General features: G+C 37.3%; 1 long non-coding RNA gene across 2 annotated transcripts in view; it reads left to right on the forward strand.

Moving 5' to 3' along the window:
* LOC137578255 (uncharacterized) overlaps positions 1–19426 on the forward strand; it is a 52067-nt gene extending 32641 nt beyond the window's left edge. For both annotated transcript variants that reach the window (XR_011032568.1, XR_011032567.1), the window contains exons 3-5: positions 2562–2608; positions 10306–10373; positions 19054–19426. This is a non-coding gene — a long non-coding RNA (uncharacterized lncRNA). The remainder of the gene's footprint in view (positions 1–2561; positions 2609–10305; positions 10374–19053) is intronic.
* Positions 19427–20036: the final 610 nt, after the last annotated feature.

Consider the following 20036-nt stretch of genomic DNA (forward strand, 5'->3'; position numbering starts at 1 on the left):
ATCTATTTATGTATCCTGCTCTTAAATTTGTTGACTTGTTCATTTTGCTACAACAGGGCAGCATAATACTGTTATTAGTCCTTCATTCCACCACTCAACTATCTTTACTCAGATATCAATTACAGCTTCCGCTTACACATTGCTCATACGTCATGTTGTTGGAAAGAGAGAGGAAAAGAGCGAGAGAAAGAAAGAGACAGTTAGAGATTTGAGAGCACAATATTTAAGTTGCCAAAGAACACTTGAGCTGTAAACCAAAATTAAAACAAGTATGCCTAGAGACACAGACATTTAATCACAAATGTATATAAACGAGGTAGGTTTAATTAGTTTCACAAATAAAATAAATAAATATGGAATCTTTAAGTTACCGTACATAACACTTCGAGTGCCTTTCTTTCAGTATAGGAAAAGAAAACTATTTATTCATATTTAATAATATGTTAAATAATCAATTTTCCAGATGATAATATATGTTGTTTAAAGTAAAGATTTATTAAATTAATTATAAATTAAGTTTACTAATAGATTGTTGCATTTGCTTATTGTACAAATTAGAAATGGTTATTAAGTTTTATTAAACTCTTCAAATGCAGTAAAGGAAACTCAAACAATATTAGGGATTGTTCTCAAGTAGAAGGGAAAAAATAAACAAATTAAATTAAATGTAATAAGCGAAACTTCGTTCTTGCATCTCAAGTAGATTACAATTTTTTATAGGATTGTTAGAGAAAGTTTTTTTAACCCAACCTCGTCCCCAAAAAGGCTTAGATGATGTCTTCTGCTCATTAGATTTCAGCCCTAGGCCCATCAAACTATTCAGTTGATGACTTCAAAACTTCAATAAGTTTTAGTCCACTGTAAATTGTGGCCAAAAACTCGAAAAAGCCAAAGCGAGAAACGGAAAGGAGAGGAGAGTATGAGGACTGAAAAATTGTGTTAATAAAGTATTTGCTCACTCGACTGCAAGTAGCAAACAGAAAAACACATCGAGAGAGAGGGCCGTATGAGTTGACTTTTGTAATCAGCAGCAGGATGTAAAGGATGCAAACGATGCAAAAGGATATAAGGCTGCCGACTGACTAACTGAGTGACTGACTCACTGACTGACTGGCAGACACATTCGAGTTAAGTGCCTGACTTGGCACTGGCATAATTTACATATGCCAAACAGCACCAGCAACCAGATGATGAGGAGAAGATGGGGGAAAAGGTGGAAGGCAGATGAATTGCAGCTGCATGACAGGTTGGCAATGGCTGGTGCTTTTGTTGTTTGGTTTTTGGGGTGAATTTTATTTATATGAGTGATTAGCTCAGCTTTACCTTTTGCTGCAGCTCGTTCCTGTGTGTTTATTTATTAGTGCAAGGTGTTGTTTGCTTTTTTGTTCTTCATCTGCATCTACAACTCGTGTGGCTTAGTCCGCATTTTCATCGCCATCTCATTCTCTCTATTTGTGGCAGGCAAATAAGAAACGAAAGCTACCTTAGCAGACAACCAGCACGTGCCTTAGCTTACTCAAGAGATTGGGAGTGAAGAGAATGGCGATGGTGGTTGGAGGGGATCTCTGACATCAAAATCCCTCTGCCCCTTGTCAATATTGTGCAACTTTTGCCGCTTGAGATTTGCCTTTTTTCAAATGCCGCACACGTTCTGCAGCGCTCGTTCGCTGACTGGCTGGCTGGCTGGCTGGCTGGATTCTGCCTGGTAATTGAGTTGGAAAAATGTTGTTGACGCCGTCGCCGTGACTATGTGGCGCGGAGGGGGGCGAAATGCGATTGGATCGGGAATTTTTGGGAGTCATGTTGCGACAATTGCATCTGCATCTGCATCCACATCCGCATTGTCGCCTTCTGGTTACCATTTTGCATAATATTACATGAAATTCTTTGCAATTCCAACCATACGTATATATATATTTTTTTGTCGTCGTTCTGAACATGTGCGCAAACATTTAAATCAATTGTGCCAGAAGGATCCCCCTTAGGGATATGTAGAAACGGCTCTGATGCTGATGCTGAAGCCATTGCCAATTGTTATGTAAAATATGCAACAAAAATGCATTTATATTTATTTATTTACCCCCCAAAACCGAAGCTCTAAATAATGCTAAATCGAACCAGGGAAAACTATTTTTTTCCTTTGGCGTCTTTAAGTTCCTTATTTTTTTTTTTTTTGCTTTCACCATTTTTTTCGCCTTGGCATTTTCCGTTTTCGCCTTGTGCCTATTTTTCCTTAACCTCGTTCCCTTTGCGTGCCTCGTTGCAAAGAAAAAACTTCTTAGCAAAAGGTGCACATTTTCTCACACACTACGAACCGAACAAAACTGAACTGAACTGAAGGTCGAGCCAGCTGCCTCGAGGCAGCAGGCAACAGACAAAAAGCCACACAAAAAAAATATGCCCTCAACCCCCTAGAATAACCGAAACTCAACCCAAAAGTCATATGGTCGATGTTTGAAAAAAATAAAAATTATTATTATACCGAGAATTGGTTATGCAAATGCATTTTGGAATTATTAATATTTATGTTTATCTCCATCTCTCTCTCTCTTTTATTGCAGATGATGATGATGATTTCAAACCATAGTTTCCTATGGTTATATTTCAGGTAAACACATATATACCTCTTCATATATATACGAAAATTTCACATTTATTTCACAATTAGTTTTAATTAGCTAGGAAATTCGCACTAAAAACCAAAAAACCAAAACAAAACGAATTAAATATAAATAAAACTTTAGCACATTCAACGAGCTAATTACTGGAATTGCGTGTGCGTGGCCAGACACTTGAAACCTCCGTAGTCCGCTCCCATTCCCTCTCCGCAACTTCATCCTCTCTTCACCGCCAAACCAATCTCAGTTTGCCTCTCGTTTTCTTTTTATTTTGTATAGTAATTTCGGTTTTAATGTTTCATTTGTTTGCTTGGTTGTTCTAAAACATGTTTCTCACTAATTTGATGAGCCTGCAACGTGCCTTATCCTCAGTCCCCCGTCCACTTAGTCATTATATGGCAAAAGATTTAACTTTCGAATGAATTAAATTAAATGTCTATGGGCAAGTGTATTCTTAAGAGGAAGATATGGTTTAAGTAGCCCTAGTATTTTACTAGGAAATGCATTATGTATGAATGGATTAAACTCGACAAAGGAACTCCAAAGTTTCAAACGAAAATGGCTAATAGATAATGAATATCAAAAGAATTTCCAGATAAACAAAACAAAAAGTCTTGAATGATTTTGAACTCAAGTACTTCTCAACTTTAACATATTTTGTAGGCAAAAGTTAATTAATTGAATTAGAAAGAGAAAATCAATCAGAAAAACTGAGACATAAAGAACAGATGAGTTAGCCATAAATTGTAGCAAGTCGATGCTGAACAAGAATATATAAAATATGCATAAATGGTTATTGGCCTGCCCACTGTCTAGCCGATGGTGGTGGAAACCTTTCAAAAACTGCCTTATAAATTTCACTAAACTGCTTCTAGTTATTGCCTTGGCTTGTTAGGCATTTTTTTGTTTTCCTTTGATTTGCATTTACCGCCCGCATTTTCTTTGATTTTTCCATGTAATTTTAATGAAATTCACCTACACAAAATGCATATTTTATGGCCAGGCATTAGAATAAGTGCCTTTTAGGCCATAACTTGCAGGCCGGGAAGGGAGCACTTCTCCCCCAAGTCGTTGTTTTCCCCCAAGGTAAATGTGTTTCCCTTGCTCGGCCCTGCCTCCCTGCTACAACAATTCACCGTGGCAAAGAAATTTGATTTCTTTATTAAATTTCTATTAAAGTTTACTTAAAGTCAATTGTGGGAACGGCCATTTTGAAATTTAAAGTTGGTCTCCCTCCAACCCACTCTCTCACGAACTCTCTCTCTCTCTCGCTCTGTTAGTGAACCAACTCCAAACTTTTGTTGCAGCTAAAAGTTTTTGGTTTAACTTTGTTACTCTTCTTTCTAGCTTTTTCCCTGCTTCCTTCCCACTTTACTTTCTTTTTTTATGTGATATTAAGAACGCGTTTAACCCCTTGTTGCCGACAACAACGACCCGTTTTCCGTTTTTAACCTCCTGGCAAAAGTTTTCCACCAGTGGCACACACACACACACACACACACACACTCTCTAAATACACACACACGCTTCTTCTTCTACTTGTCGCATGCAAATAAACATTCAATATACAAGAGACAAACATGTTTCTCTGGGCAAAAGTTTTCTACTTCTCCTTTGTTTCTGTCGCTATCTATCTATCTCCCTCTCTCTCTTCCTCTATGTTTTACTGTCTTCTGCATTTTCAATTGGTTTTTATCACTGCATTTTGATTTTCTTCTTCAATGAGTTGCTCAATTGTTTGCGCTCGACAAGTAAGTTTACTTTTATTGCATTGTCGTGCGGTTGCTTGCAGCAAAGTCGCCGAAAAGTATGCTTTTAATTTTCTTACTTGCTGTTGTTATGTCCACAAAAACTTGGGCAATTTGTGTGTGTTTCTGCAATGCGAGTATGTTTCTGTGTGTGTGTACAAGTTGCACGAGAGTACGAAAAGCATTTCAAGTAGCTGATTAAGGCCAAAGAAATATGAGTCAGAGTCACTTAACTGCGGCAAAAGTGGTTCACCGCATTGCGAATTGCGAAAGCAAAGTGAAAATGTCTTTGTCACCTGCAAAAGATAATTTTGCTTCACTTTTTCATGCTCAACTTTTTGAAATTACTTCAAAAGCGTAAAAACTTTTGTAAAGTCATTCGAAAAGGTACAGATAAAGTAATAGATATTCACTAATTGCTGCGACTGTCAAAAATAAATGAGACTATATGCACTTACTTTTGAAGTGCTGCAGAAGCAAAACTACTTGGTGAGCTCTTAAAAACGGAGTCCAATTTGTTGTTTAAGTAAATTCCATTATCTAACTTTCGTTAGCTCTAATAACTTTCAATTCGTAGGAGATTTTCATTGCAGAGTTATTATTTAAGATATAGGAAAGCATTTAAGGATTACATAAGTCTTACCAATTGCTCATACTCTTTCTCTATTAACACTGTTAGTTAGAGTTCTATTACTGTTCATTTATTTGGCTTTAACCTTTATAATTACTTCAACGTATTAGACACAAATTGAGGTTTAAGCTTGTTATTCACCCTGATTTTCATTCATTTAAGTGTTGGTAAATAACCCAAATTAGGTATTAGGTAATTTTAGACCTGCTTGCTTTTCTCTAGTGTTAGTAAGTCTATTAATTAGATTTGTTAATTGGGTTAAAGTTAAGTCTTATTTCATTTAAAAAGAAAGAAAAACCATATACAAGCAAAATGTTTGCTAAATGTTCTTGTTCAACACACTCCCTTTACAAAAAAGGGGTGCGTCTTAAGGGAGAAGGTATAAATTATTTCATTTTGTTTTTTAAACATTTAAACACTTGTTGAAGTTGGATTTTACTTGTATTAATTGCCACACCCGAGACCCGAGTACCGAGACTTTGGCTCGTTAGTCGCCTACTCATGCGAATTACGCATATGTACACACTCAAATTTACACCCACACACACACACTGGCTATAAAAAAAATGTATAAAAACCCGACATACCGAGTGCATAAAAAACTGCACAACTTCAGAGAAGAGAAAAGGGATGATGAGGAGGGGGGAGGGGGAAGAGCTGCTACTGCGAGGCTGTGCCAAAATGTCAACAATAATTTTTAATTAAGATTTGTTTTCGTTTTTCATATTAGAGTAAGCCTGCTCTCACCCCTCTTACGCCTCCCTCCATCACGTTCATTTGCACACACTGTTGGCCTCTGCCAAGCGAGAGAGTTAATTTGAATTTTATAGCAGTCAAGTTGTGTAATTTAAGGCAAAAGGATATCCATTCCATTCCATTCCAGTTCATGCCCAGCTAGCGGAGGGCGTCAAGCAACACATGTTGCCAGCGTGTATGTATATGTGTGAGGGGCAGCTGCAGAAAGGCGTGGCCAAGGGCGTTGATGTGTGCATGCAGCAATTTTCCTTTTGCACACAGACAGGAAAAGGGAGAGAGAGAGCGAGAGTAAGCGCAGAAGGGGGGGAGACAACTTTTTCAATTTCTTCAACTGCATTTTGTGCGGCATTCAGCGAGCCATGAAGACGACGACGACGATGTTTGTGTTCTCTGCTACAAGTTAATCTGCCCAGAGATTCAACTTGCTATCTGTCTTCAATGTGTGGGTGAAAGTTGCAGCAAAAAGAGTGAGTGAGGAAGGACGTGTAGGTTCGCCTGGTGGCATGCATCTCTTCCTGCTCCATGCAGTTCATTTCCTTTTCCAGAGATTTGCAAAAAAGTTTCTTATACTTATTTATTTTTCCTTTTTTTTTTTGTAATGTTAATACCCTGCACTTGAAATGGGAGAATGGGAATATTAAAGTGAAAAAAGGAACTTTATAAGAATGACTATTTCTGTTATCCTATTAAAAATATTCAATGCTTTATAGGGCGAGATAGACATACATATGTGTGACTACTAACTGATTGACAAAAAACTTCTTAAGGTTTGATTACCTCATTGAATCAAAGTAAATAATTTCCCTACTGGGTTTAATTGTAAAAGAGAGATTAGAAGAAAGTTTAAATGATGTAATATACATACATATAACAACCATGTTATTGAAAGGGTATACACACCTCGAGGTTATCTTTTTTTGAAATAAATTTTTCTCTTTATTCTAGCCATTTCATTTATATATATGTATGTATACTTTGAGCCTGTAAAACTTCTAATTTCGTTACATTCTCAGCACAAATTACACATGTAATACATACATATGTAAAAAGTGAATACTAAAGGGGGGGTAACGAGAAGGAGGGTTACGAGTGTGTTGCAATTTATTAGCTGCAAATGGTCTTTGCGATTCTTTCTGCTTCAGGGTCGGTCTCAATTACAAGGCTCGAAATTTATCTTTGGCCTGCCAATAAGCCCAAGTTTATGCTCACAATTAAGCTAAGCTAAGCCAAAAGAATTTACTACAAGCAAACTTTAACTATTTCTGTCTCAACATATCTCTCTCTCTCTCTCTCGCTTTCTCTGCAAGTGTATGTATATTTGGGTGTGTGTGAAAATTGAATACTCTGCAAGGCGCATAAATTGCAATGGAAGGAGCCTGTGCACAACCAGATTACTTATTAAATTATGTACGAAGTAAAAAGTTTGCTTTTCAAGCAAAAATATGAAAATTCTTGGCAATCTTTTGGCTTTTCGCACTCTCTTTTTCTTCATCACTTCTCTCACTCTACCCCTCCTTTAGCAATTATTTCATTATATGTGTGTGTGTGTGTGTGACTACAAAAAACAAACTGTAGAAATTATGCACTCGAAAAGTTTGTGCAACATTCTCATTTCACTTTGCTTTGCTTTGCTTTCTACAATTTACTTTGAACGAGACGCTGAGAGCTGTGTGAGCTGTAAGCTGAGCGCCTTCATTGTTATTATGATAATTGCATAAAGTTCTGGCGCCGTTTGTTGGCGACAGCTCGTTCACACTCACTCCCTACTCCTAAATCAGTTTTATCTCCCTTTGAAAGATAACTTTTTTCTGTTTTGTAATGAGCCAGAACATTCCTCTTTGACATCTTTCTGTGCTCTGCTGATCTGGTCTTGGGTCGCATCATTAACCGTGAGATTCGTTGGCACAACAGGCAAATTAAAGAACCCTAAAGGCTATTTGCCCATTTTGGGACTCAAGTTAAACAAAATCAAAGTAAGAAGGCTAAACAAACCGCATGTATTTCCTTTTTTCTTTCCTTTTTTCTTGTTGCAAAAAAAGGTTCCCTTTTTTCTGTCGACAGTCCACAAAAGTAGGCAATAAAGATTTCATTTTGGGGTTTCTTTTCTGGTTACGAAAGCAGAATAAAAGATTGCTCTTTCAGGTTTCAGCAAAGGAAATGTTGCGTACCGATATTAACCTTACCAAAAATGTGTATATCTTGACGTCGAGATTTAATTTCAGTACACTCTAGTAAGCATGTGTGTGTAAAGAGTAGACTATAGATATAATTTATTTTCTGTTATATTTTCCTACACGAGCGAAACATAAGATTCCAATTAACATTAACTGTAGTGAAATATTGAAATATCAAAAAGAATAAAGGCTTACGAAGTCAATACTAATAGGTACTAACACAATAAATACAATTGATTCAAAGACAGTTGAAAGCATATATGCTCCATTAAGTATGCTATACTTTTTTTAATTTCTAGGCTAATGGGTTTCCTTATAACATTTTTAGTTGTTAATTAAAGCTAAATAACTTGATTTTATTAAAAATACTTTTCAATTTGTCTTAACAAGTTCTCTTAGTTGATGCTACACAAAAACTCATTGTTTCTTTAATTCAACAAATCAAAATCGGAACTTATAACATATTTTTGCGATATGTAGCGATAGCTTTATAAAAACTTTTCTGCTTTTCTCTTGTGAAGAATAAAAGTTTTATCTTAAAATCAAAGTTAACTTTCAGTTATTTGCTTTTTCTGCCTATTTGCTTGCTTTCATTCTGTTGAAGCATAAGTGAAGCATAAGAGGGGTGAATGAGCAGGCACTCTTTACTGGAGGAACTGCCTCCGGATGTGAGTGATTATAAATAATGAGGGAGCCTTTAGGTGGGCGTGTCTACCAAAGAAAATTTCAATGCTTCTTACGCATGGTTTAACTACGACAACAAAATCATCGTCATCATCGTCATTGATTAAATGTTGATTTCCAGCATTTTGGTATGCGCCAAGGCAAAAAGGAAACGGAAGCTGATTTATAGCCATCAAAAGCATGGGCGTGGCACCGCCACCAACCACTACCGCCCCTCTCGTCTTTGTCTTTGTATTCTCTTTCTCTCTTCTGTTCCCTAAAGGCGTTTGTCTGGGCTGTCATACTTACACGCCTGGATGCATGCAACACGCCATGATTTCGTGCTAATAACCAAACACTTGCTGCCCGCCCATCAAAACTGTCAACTTTGAGACTGGGATAGGGATTTGGTGTCAAGGCGGGGGTGGTGGCGGTGGGGATACCAGATCCTGCGGCCATTAAGCCATGGAACCGCATACGGAAATGCGTGACATTTGAGCCTCACAAAGTTTTTAGCCTAGAAAATGTGTTGCATACAGGTAGATAGGAGGTGGGCTTTCAGTCTAAAATCAGCTTAACAACAATAGAGGAAAATTTAATTTATTGACAGTTTATTATCCACAAATTGAAATTCAGAGACACGGCCAATGCAATTAGAATTTCAAATGAGACAGAGACAGAGTGAGGAAGATGGGGAGAATGCGAGAGGCAGAAAAGGAGAAGCAGTGTCAAGGCAACGCAAAATGTGTATGTAAACCAAATTCATTTGCACTTTGCAGTCCGAAAAACATTTATTGCATATTTAATGGCACACAGAGTCATACGCACACACACACACCCACACACATACACGCACATATGCAGACAATGTAATTTCAGGCTTTTCCTGCAATTGATTTGTTTGCAATTTAGATACGAAAAGCCCTTTTGCCCTTTGCTAGTTACATTTCGTGAGTCTAGTGGGAAATTAGTTCAATTGTTTTCGCTAGAGAAACGGAAAGAGAGAAGTGCGAGAAGAGGGAAAGGGCGTGAAAATGGGGCATAAGTCACTAACTGAGCTTTAAGTTAACATTGCGTAAATGCAAAAAGGAAAAACGAACAGAAAAACGAAACACAAATCAGAAGTCATTAATTTAAAACGAAACTCAAACAAAAAGAGACGTACTTGAAACTGCATTTTAAATTACAATTAAAAGTTACAACGAGCTCCTGTCCGAAGGACCATAAATAATAAATATTGTCCACGCATACAATTATACACACACATTGTGACCTCAGTCACTCCCCTCCTTTCTCCACACTGCACACTTCCCTCTTTAACACCCACATAAACTTTTTTCCTTGTATGTGAAAATTGGGCAGGTGCAAAAATCTAGAAACAATTAAATGATTTATGTATGCAGATGTGTGTGTCCGTGTGTGTGTGTGTGTGTGTATGTGTTCTGGCCATTTTTCATTCATTTTGCACATTGTGTTTAATGAAATATGCATAATCGAATCGAGTTTTAAGTGTTTCGAGAAAATTTAATTTACATGTCAATTGGTTACGCTTTTTGGCCCATTTGTGTATTTTTTTTTACTGCGCTTTCGCGCCTCTTTTGATTGATTTTAAATTAAAATTGATTTATTTATATGGTTTTAATTAAGTTGTACAATCCAGACAAAAAATCAACTAACGATTTCTGCTACTAATATTCGGTTGAATTTGATTTCAGGAACTAAAAAGAACCAGGCAAAGAAGACTTCTCACGCTCTCAAAGTGAAACTGGGCGGTGTTTCTTAGGTGAGTGATTTCAGGATAAGAAATTAGAAGGCAAAGGCAGAAGGAAGATAGCAAGCAGAAGTCGATGGTGGTGAAGGATTTGTAGGGGACGAGCAGGGAAGCAAACAAACAAACAGAAGGAAATCAGAAGGAACTGGAGGCATAAACATTAATTTCAATTTGCAGAGACACAAATTATTTATTTACTTGCCTGCAGGCAGATGTTGCCTCTGCCCTTCTACCGAAGCTCCGGGCCCCACCCAAAATCCCTCATCTTTCCTCGCTCCATCTTACTTGTTGTTCTCCATCTACTACTTGGACTTGCTTCGATTTATGGCAAATAAACAATAAATTAAATTACCACATTTGATTGCACATTGATATTCCCCATGTGGCATGCCCCATCCTGGATACCATACTGTCTCTGCCTCTTTAGTCCTGTCATACTTTGAATGCGTAAATGACTAAATGAATGGAAACCATTATGCATGCCTTCCCGACGCCGCCTGGTTGGGTCGGGGTAGGTACTACAGGGCGTATACGCATTTATTTTTGGAGAAATTTTAGTATGCTGGAACGCTTCTTCTTCGTTTTCTTTTTTGGCAATGTCAAGGAATTGCAATTCAATTTCAACTCAAGGCATTTGCCCAGAGATTTATGACCGAAAAACGCACACAAAACGTTCATTGAAAACACATTTCCTGCCACCACTTCAACAAGGAGAGGGCTTGTGGGAAGAGGGAGGAGGGGAATTGCAAATTCAATAAAGCATTATGTAATATGGCCAACAGAAGAATGCTTCTCCCTCACACACAGACACACACACACTTACACACACACTTGCACCCCATGTGAGTGCAATAATTTACAACATTTTAATCGAATTAGACGCAGACCAGAACAAGGGAAGAGGAAGAGATGGTCCTAAGGACTTTTGGGCCAAAAGTAAAATGCATTTTAAGTGTTGCAGTCGACGTTTCGAAGCGTTTGGCAAAGTTTTTGGCAATCGTAAGTGCCAACGGCAAAAAGACAAAAAAAAATAAAAAAATAAATGCATATAGAAATAATACACACACACACACTCACACACAGTAGAGATACAGAGAAAGAAATGAGAAATAGAGAGATAGAAGTTATATCAATGAGAGGGAGAAGAGGTAGAGAAAGGGCTAGGGCTCCTAGCTTGTATTTTTGAACATGTGCCAACAAATGTTTGCCATGGCCATTGCTTGTCGGCCTCGTGAACACAGAAAACAAAAAAGAATTAGAAAAAACTAACCAACTATCCAGCTCGACGAAGGTTGGGGAACGGGCAGAAAGGAGGCTTAGGTGGGAGCGGGGGTGGCAGGTGGTAGCAGAGCATAAAAAAAGAGAGGAGGACAGATGGAGGATTGTTTTAAGGCCTTGTTTTTGGCCATTGTGGACGAAAAAATGGATATAGTAACTATTTTTCCCACACATATAATAGGGAAAAAAAAGTCTGCTAGCCAATTTTTCTATACTCTGCAGCTCCCTTCTAATTTATACCTTGAAATTTGTAGTGTATAAAATTCGTTTACAAGAACGCAAGGCTAAAGCAAACCTTAAAGAAATTTGGAGTGGAAAAGATGATGCTTTTGTTATTAATTGAAACTTGATTTACTTGATTTCATAACTTACTTTTAACGTCTTTTTTTGCCCTCTTCTATTTAAAAGTTCTTTAAAGATGTATTAAAAAAACTTCTATATAACTTTAGATCTAAATTAGAAAGTTATGAGAAGTTAGACAAAACGTCTTTACTCATATTTTATATCCTTTTATTCAAAATTTATAAAAGTAATAATATTTTTCTGACCATTTCTCTAGAGAATTAAAAAGTTGTAAGACAAAAGATTAATGTTAATTCTGTATTAATGTTTCCACTGGCAGCTTCATATTGAAAAAAGAAAGGGTATGGTTGGGTTATCTGAGCCTAGCCAAGTTTGTAGCTTAACTATAGGACAGATTTTCAGCCCAATTTTCCAACCTAGTTGAAAAAATCTTTGACATTCCGTTTAACATTTTTGTTTTAGGGCCTTGAATTCTTTGAAAGCTGCAACAAAAGTTGCCAAATCTGAAAAAAGTTAACTGCGGCAAAATTTAATTGAGTTTCAAATAGTTTTCAGGCTAGATTAAACTGTTTAAATCAAAATCGTTTATTCATTTAACTCATGTAGTTTTATTAAGAAACTAAATTCAATAACTTGTACTTGAATCAATTTACTCTTGTATTTGATTTTACATGCCACATTCACTTGCCACTGACTTGGCCACATGCAACCAACTGCATAAGAAACAATAACCAAAAGAAACAACGACAAAAAAAAAAAAAAAAAAAAAATAAACAAACACAGGAATGCCAAAAATAAATTGTCATAAATTCCAGGCAATAAATTTCTATTTGTTTTACTTTAACCAGGACTTGCTTCTGCGTTTTCCCTCTCCTTCTCTTCTTCTCTCTTTAGCTCTCACTGTGGTGTGTCTTGCATATATTTTGTTGCCACAAATATGAAACACAGCGTGGAATGCCTGCGAAGCGTGGCAACAATAAAAATTTCTTATTTGCTTTATGTTGCAGGCCAAACAGAAGAAAGAAAAAAACGAACCGCAAGAAAAGTTTCCCCTTGTGTTCCACTCACATTTGTAATATTAAGTATACGCCATGCTGACATTGAGTAACATTTATGCGGCAGCTTCCTTTCGCTGAGCTAATTTGCTTAATTTGTTCTGTTTCATAGCCGCGTGCCGATCTTTTTTCATTGTCTTTTTGGTTTTGCTTTTGGGTGGAATTTTTCAATTTCATCATTCAGTTTGACTGTCTTGTCTCCCATCTCTGTCACTTAATGTCTTTCAGCTGCTAATAACTTTTGTCTTTTTGGCTAGAATAGGAAAAACGAAGACGAAATAAAATCAATAGAGCTCAACATGAGCCACATTACAAATGATTGGTTTGACATGAGGGGGGAGGGGGAGACTATGAGCCAAAATGTGGGGCGGAACACTGCCGTTTGCCTTGGCTTGTCACAAAATCCGCTAAGCGCCAACCGAGTGAGAGAGTGACATAGAGTGAGAGGAGGAATTTGAGCTCTACACACACGCTTATCGTGTGAGCTGTGTCAAGTAATGAGCCTGAAACTTGAGCCAGAAACTTGGCCATTCGAATCGAACATGAAATGTTTTAACCCATAATGGCCAAAATGGGAATAGTGGCCAACATATTTGAACACACAGAGGAAAGCAACTGAAGGCAGTTAAAGAACATACTAGACACTTGATTAGAAAATATCAATTATTATTTCGATTTTATAGCTTATTCAATTTGAAATTAGATTTAACTTTAAATTCAAGTAGAAAAGTTGCTAAATTTTAGCTGAAATCTTGGCTTCTTTTTTTCTTAGCCGCATGATTGATAAGAGATTGATTAGATTGACCTCATGCCGGCACAGACTCCGACTGAGACTGATAAAAATCTAGCTAAATCAAATTTTACTTTACTTCTTAGGCTAACATATCTTTAAGTTCCTTTTTTCTAGAATTTCTTCACTAAAGAGTCATATATAATAGAAATTCCTTCAATTCCACTGATTCATAGCCGACACCTAAGTTTAACAACCTAGAAAAGCATGCAAACTTACAGACCACAGTCGATTTACTTGGCTAAAACTCTGATGAGAAAATTATGTACTTTATGGATTTGAAAAAAACAGCTTTTCTTCTCTGCATTTACACACATTTTGACCAATTTTATTATTAGGTCATAAAAATAACTTGTCGCTTTTCACAACTGGACTTTGTTTTGATCTAACATTTTATTTGCCATTTACCATGGTTAATAATGTTGGCCAGAGACCGCCCTTTATTGTCGTTCGTGTTCGACCGCCAGAGACTTCATTAAGTATGGGATTATTCCAACAACCGACTACATATTTATGCCTCCTACTCAATCCAATTGCTTATGCACAGAGTATTGAAAGAAAATTTCATGTTAGGTGAGATTTCAAGGGACTAGTATTATAGTTGTAGGGTGGACTTATTGAATAGGTAACCATTTAGCTTTAGGAGAAGATAATGTATTAACTTATTAAATACTTTTTGATTAATAATATAAACGTTTAACTAAACTAATTTCAAATGCTTTAATTTGTAGTAAGTTTTGCAACTAATTTTGATGTAAATTGAATTATAATAACTTCAATAAATCCAGCAAAAATCTAATGAAAAATCCTTTTAAAAACTTTACGTCTCCATAAAGAGAGTCTTGGTATTACAGCTGAACTTTCGCCGAAAAAAAACAGAAAATTAAATTGAAAAACATTTTAGGTAAATTTTCCATTAGTTATTGTTCAGTTTGTTGTCAGGAATTGCAGCTGGAGCTAACTGCTAGTGGAGGAGGGTGGTAGGATCAGGGGTAATGGGATGTAGGGACCATTCACTTATTTATTTATTTTTTTATTACATTATTATGATGAGAGTAGTGAGCAAGTGAATGGAGGGAGCTGCTGGAAGGCAGGCAGCAAGCAGCCCTGAAAAGTATGCTATGTAAAAATTGCAATTTGCGTGTCTTCATTGTTGTTGCTTTTATTGCTGCCACTGACGCTGCTTGTTGCCAATGACATGCAAACGTTGCATTATGAATGTTATTATAAAATCTCGCTACTTCGTACACACACATACAGACACACAAACACACATACAAACAAATAAACAAAGAGAGAGATGGTGAGAGAGAGAGAGAGAGCAAATGGTCGGATTGGAGGATATGAGTGGATGCATTCTGTGTATGCATTTAAACGACTCTATTTACCACAAAATGGCTACCAAACAACAGCAGCACCAACAATAACAACAACAACAACAGCAAGCAAACAATGCACGATAATAATAATGACACAACAACAAACACAACAACAACAACAAACGCTCATCGTAACTTCTATAAAGCATTTTTTTTAGTGGGTGTATGTAGGACTCTCTCAGTAACTGCTTGTCTATGTGTGTGTATTTGTGTATTCTGTGCGTGTGAGAACGCGCGTGTGTTATGTGTGTGTGTGTGTGTGTAAGTGTGTGTGCACTTTACAGCTATTTAAAATTTAAATAATAGCGTAAAAACCGCACGAAATAATAATAAATCATATGGAAATATATATTTTTGCCAGCCCTTAGACTTTGTGTGTGTGTGTGTGTGTGTATAGAGGGGGGCAGGGGTGGCCTGTGTATATGTGAGTGTGTGCGTGCCGCACCCGAGTGTGGCCAGAGTTTTGCAAGCCTTGGCGCCGCGTGTTGATTTAATAGTCGTGGTCACAGAACATTATGGCATGTTCATGATTGCCCACCCAAAATACACACACACACACACACACACATGCTGGCACACACTCAAACATCTAGAGAACGTGCAGCTCCTTTTTTCTTCTCCACCCCCGGCCAATCCACTTTGCATTATATCGCACATTGTTCCGGCTTTGGTTTTTATGTAAATTTCTTTTTTGCTACTGCATATGGAGCAGCTGCTGCCCTTTTGTTGCTTTTCTTGTTGTTGTGATTATTTATTGTGTATTTAAACAGATTACGTATACGCCATGTGTACCTTTGTCAAAGATGAAAGCTGATGATGGGGTTTTGTTGGGTGTTTTTGTGTGTTCTGCTTTTATTGAAAACGCTTTTTTTATTTCGCTTGTCCTAGAGAAATGAAAACGTAGAGAAAACCATAAAAGAGGTGTGTGAGGTTAAGGTGGTAGAGTTAGTAGAATAATGTTAACCAATTTTGTAGCAATTTTAAAGGATTTATTTTATTATTTCTTCTTGGTTTCCATTTGAGTTTCTTTCTTTGGTTTTTTGGTCTTTTGCGTTGCCATAAAAATTCAAATTCTTTCACAAATCTCCACTTAATTGTTGTTGTAATGAAATTTTCAGGCAATTTAATTTATGCAAAACAAGAAGAGAACAAAAATAAAGAGAGAAAGAGAGAGACAGGCAGAGAGAGCAAAGAATATGCATGCCACGCAGACATTTTGCCATTTTTGGAGTTTTGTTTCGTTCTGCCCTTGTGCATAAATACAATAAAAGAGAAACAGCAGAAGGAACAAAAAACAAAAAACCAAAAAAAAAAAAATGAAGCAACTTGAATAAAATGCAATTGCAAACAAAGAGTGGAGTGGAGTGAAGCGCGACAGTCAGTTCAGCTAGCTAGCAAGCGAGCCACTTGGCGTATACGTAATATGTATTTTGGGCAAAACTACACACAGCAAACGAGAATGGGCTACGTGCCAGGCAGAACCTGAGGAGGGTTGGGGGGGGTTAGTAGGGGTAAATGGTATTAATGGCCAAAACCAGGGACCTGCTTCTTCTTACTTTTCTCCCTTATTTCTTGGCAAGCGTAACAGAAAAATTTGCTGCAATGCGACTTTTTCGATTTTTTCTTTTTGGTCTGTGTGTTGATGTGTTTGGTTCGTTTCGTTACACGTTGCACGTGCAACAACAACAACAGCAACAGCAACATTATGCCTTCAAGAAGTGATGGCATAGACAAATCACGCTCAACTTTTCAATACAAAAACTGAAACTGAAACTGTTGCTCTCCCTCATAAATATGTCGATGGGAGGGGGAAAAAAAACGGGGCCATAAAAACAACAAGGGCCATTTAACTTATGAGTGTGCAGAAGAAGCAGGACAAACTGACTGAGTGACTGAACAATCTTGAAGCCTAAAAACCAACACCTACATACATACATACATCAGCATCAGCTTCTCTAGTTTGTCTTTGGTTGGATGTACTCTGCCAATTGCCAGTGGGCAACAGCAACGTGGCTCTTCAGCTCTCATCAACACATCGTGTACGTGACTTTGCTAACAAAAATTAACAATTTCATTAGAGAACACACAGAGAGTGGAAACAGAAAAAAATTGAATGAAGAATGTATCAAGCGAAAAGATGACGTAGTGTGACACTAGGCAACAGCAACAGCAGCAGCAACGGCAGTAGAAGAATCAACAGAAGCAACTGAGTACAAAAAATTGCTGCCACTTATCAAACAGACGCCCACACACACACACAGACACACATATAGATACACTTCCTGTCTGTCCTTAACTGTTCTGTGTCCTGTTCTATGTCCTGTGCCTGTGAACTAACGAACCGCGTGTCCCCTTTGCGTCTTTTCTTTTACTCTCTCTTTTCCTTGCTCCTTGCAGTCATTTACAATACGTCTAAAAAAAGCGCTGCGTGCTGTACGTGCATCAAGTGTGCTTCAAATGCACTTCATTGCCTCAGAGACACACACACACATACACACCTAACACATACATGCATATATATAAAGTGCTTAGGCTTTGTGCTGAATGCAAAAGAAAATGGAAAAAAGAGAAACGACAAAAAAAACTGAGAAAAAAGAGGAAAAAACCGAAGCAGACATCAAAAAGCTCTGAATCAGTTGCCGCCACCTTTTAGCAGACACACACACTCACACATAATACACACACATGCTGCTGCTGCAGCTATGAGCCACTTATACACTCACAATCAATTGCCTAAAGTAGTTTGTAAAATAAGATAAAGTTGCAGTAAACTTGCCGTCTCTCTCTCTCTCTCTCCCTTTCTTTCTCAATGTCTCTAATGAAAACGTAAAAATCTTTGGCTCACTCGTGTTTTATTTGCCCAAAAGATTTCTGAGCAAACATGCACGAAGGAGACACAGAAGAGAAGCAAAATGGGGCTTGGGGGTAGAAGTCTTTTGCCTTATTTCGATTTATCTCTTTATCCCTTTTGCCATGCCCAGCCCAGACCAGTGAGACAGCCAGCCAACCAGTCAGTCAGCCACGTCGCACTGCAGTCTTTTTCTTCCCCCAGGAGGCAATTTTAAAGCAACACCCCACCCCACCCTACCCTAACACGCCCCGCTCATTTTTAAGAAAGGGCAGCCAAGTAAATCTGTCAAACAGCAAATACGAGTAAATAATAAAATCAACTTATTGCTGAGACTCTCTCTCTGTGTGTGTGTGTGTGTATGTGTACTTGTAATGTGCCGAAAATTGATTTTTGTTGACGAAAAGACAGCAAAAGAAAACAATTGAAATGGGGCTTAAGACAAGGGGCAGATAAATATTTGTAAGCCCTCAAAAATTTTGTACAGCGCAGGTGTTTTGTCTCTTTAAAGCATACTTTAGGGCGGCGCTAAAAAGAAAGTTTAATGGAGGAATTACAAGAAGAAGATCAAAATCAAACAAAAACCTGGGGAATGGGAAATGCGACAAGAAAAAGAATGAAGAAAAACTAGACGATTGAGACGTAACCACAAATTCCACCGGAAAAGCCCCGTTCATACTTCATCCTATGGCAACTATGGCGACAGTTGGCTAAGCCAGCAGAAAATAAAATATGCCGATGCCAAACAAAAAGAAAGATTTTTATTGACTTACTTTCGAGTGGCTGAACGACGGAAAAAGAAACTTGTTTTTTATGCATACAGAAAACTTTACCACTTTCTTTATTATTATTATAAAATAGTGCCATCCGTATATATATATCGCATGATCAAGTCAGATATAACAAATGAAATTTATGTATTTCCTGGCAAATGCAATGCGGCAGCGAGGAGATAAAAAAATGAATGCAAATGCATCACCTTTTCCTGTCCAATTTTTTCATCACTTTAACAGTTCTTTTTTAATTTTTTTGCTTGCAGGCCAACTTGTCAACGGTTTCTAATGTCCTTTTGATAATCGGGTTTCGGAGGAGCTGGGCGAATGTCCAGAGCAGCAGCCATTGATAAATTATCATGTGAGGATGCCGCTGGCAGGTGCAGCAAATGATGTTGACGGTGCATAAAAACAGGAGGAAAAAAACTAAGCCACTTGTTTAACCAACCCAACCACCCACAGAACAGATTTTTAATCTATTTTAAATGTGTAACGGGCAACAAAAAAAAAATGGAGAGGTCCCCATAATGGTAATGGTACGGTGCGACCGGATGACGGTTCACAACGACCGTGTCAATTTAACTGGTCGGTGGGACTTTCGTCCGTTTGTAACGCCATTTGTCAACGATTTATCATAATCTCTAGATTCTACGATTTTTTATAATATTGAAATAAATTAAGCACTTTGTCATGTTATTAAATGAAACCAATTGAACAAATAAATGCGATATTTTATATCATTTTAATTGTGTGTATATTAATTAATTGTCTTACTCAATACCTACATTTAACTCGAAGTTTTCAGAGGAGATCAACTTGATGTAAACATATCAACTCCCGGAAAAACATATTGACTACTTGTTACTTGTCGACATAAGAGAAGTAGGGAAATTGCGGCTTAACAAGTGCAACAGCGACAAGCCTGAACAGCTGATCTGCACATTTTGAAGTACCTTTTAATGTCCCACTTGATGTTAAACAATTACTATTGATAGCTTAAACATGTACAAAATAAATATGTTCAGAGGCTTTGTGTTATTTTTTGGGACTGATTTGAAAGTCATCTGACTTCAAAATTTGGTTACAATTCGGGGATAAGTATTTCCAACTTGCAGAAAGTTTCATCAAGAAAACAATTACAAATGTATGTATGTATATTCACACACATAGTTTTTGCCCCTCGTCTTTAATCGAAGCACTAGCAAAATAGTTACAAGCAAGACTACGAGAAGCAAAAGGATCTGGTCTA

Source organism: Drosophila tropicalis, unplaced genomic scaffold, assembly GCF_018151085.1.
Source record: "Drosophila tropicalis isolate 14030-0801.00 unplaced genomic scaffold, ASM1815108v1 contig_593, whole genome shotgun sequence".
Taxonomy (NCBI): Eukaryota; Metazoa; Arthropoda; class Insecta; order Diptera; family Drosophilidae; genus Drosophila; species Drosophila tropicalis.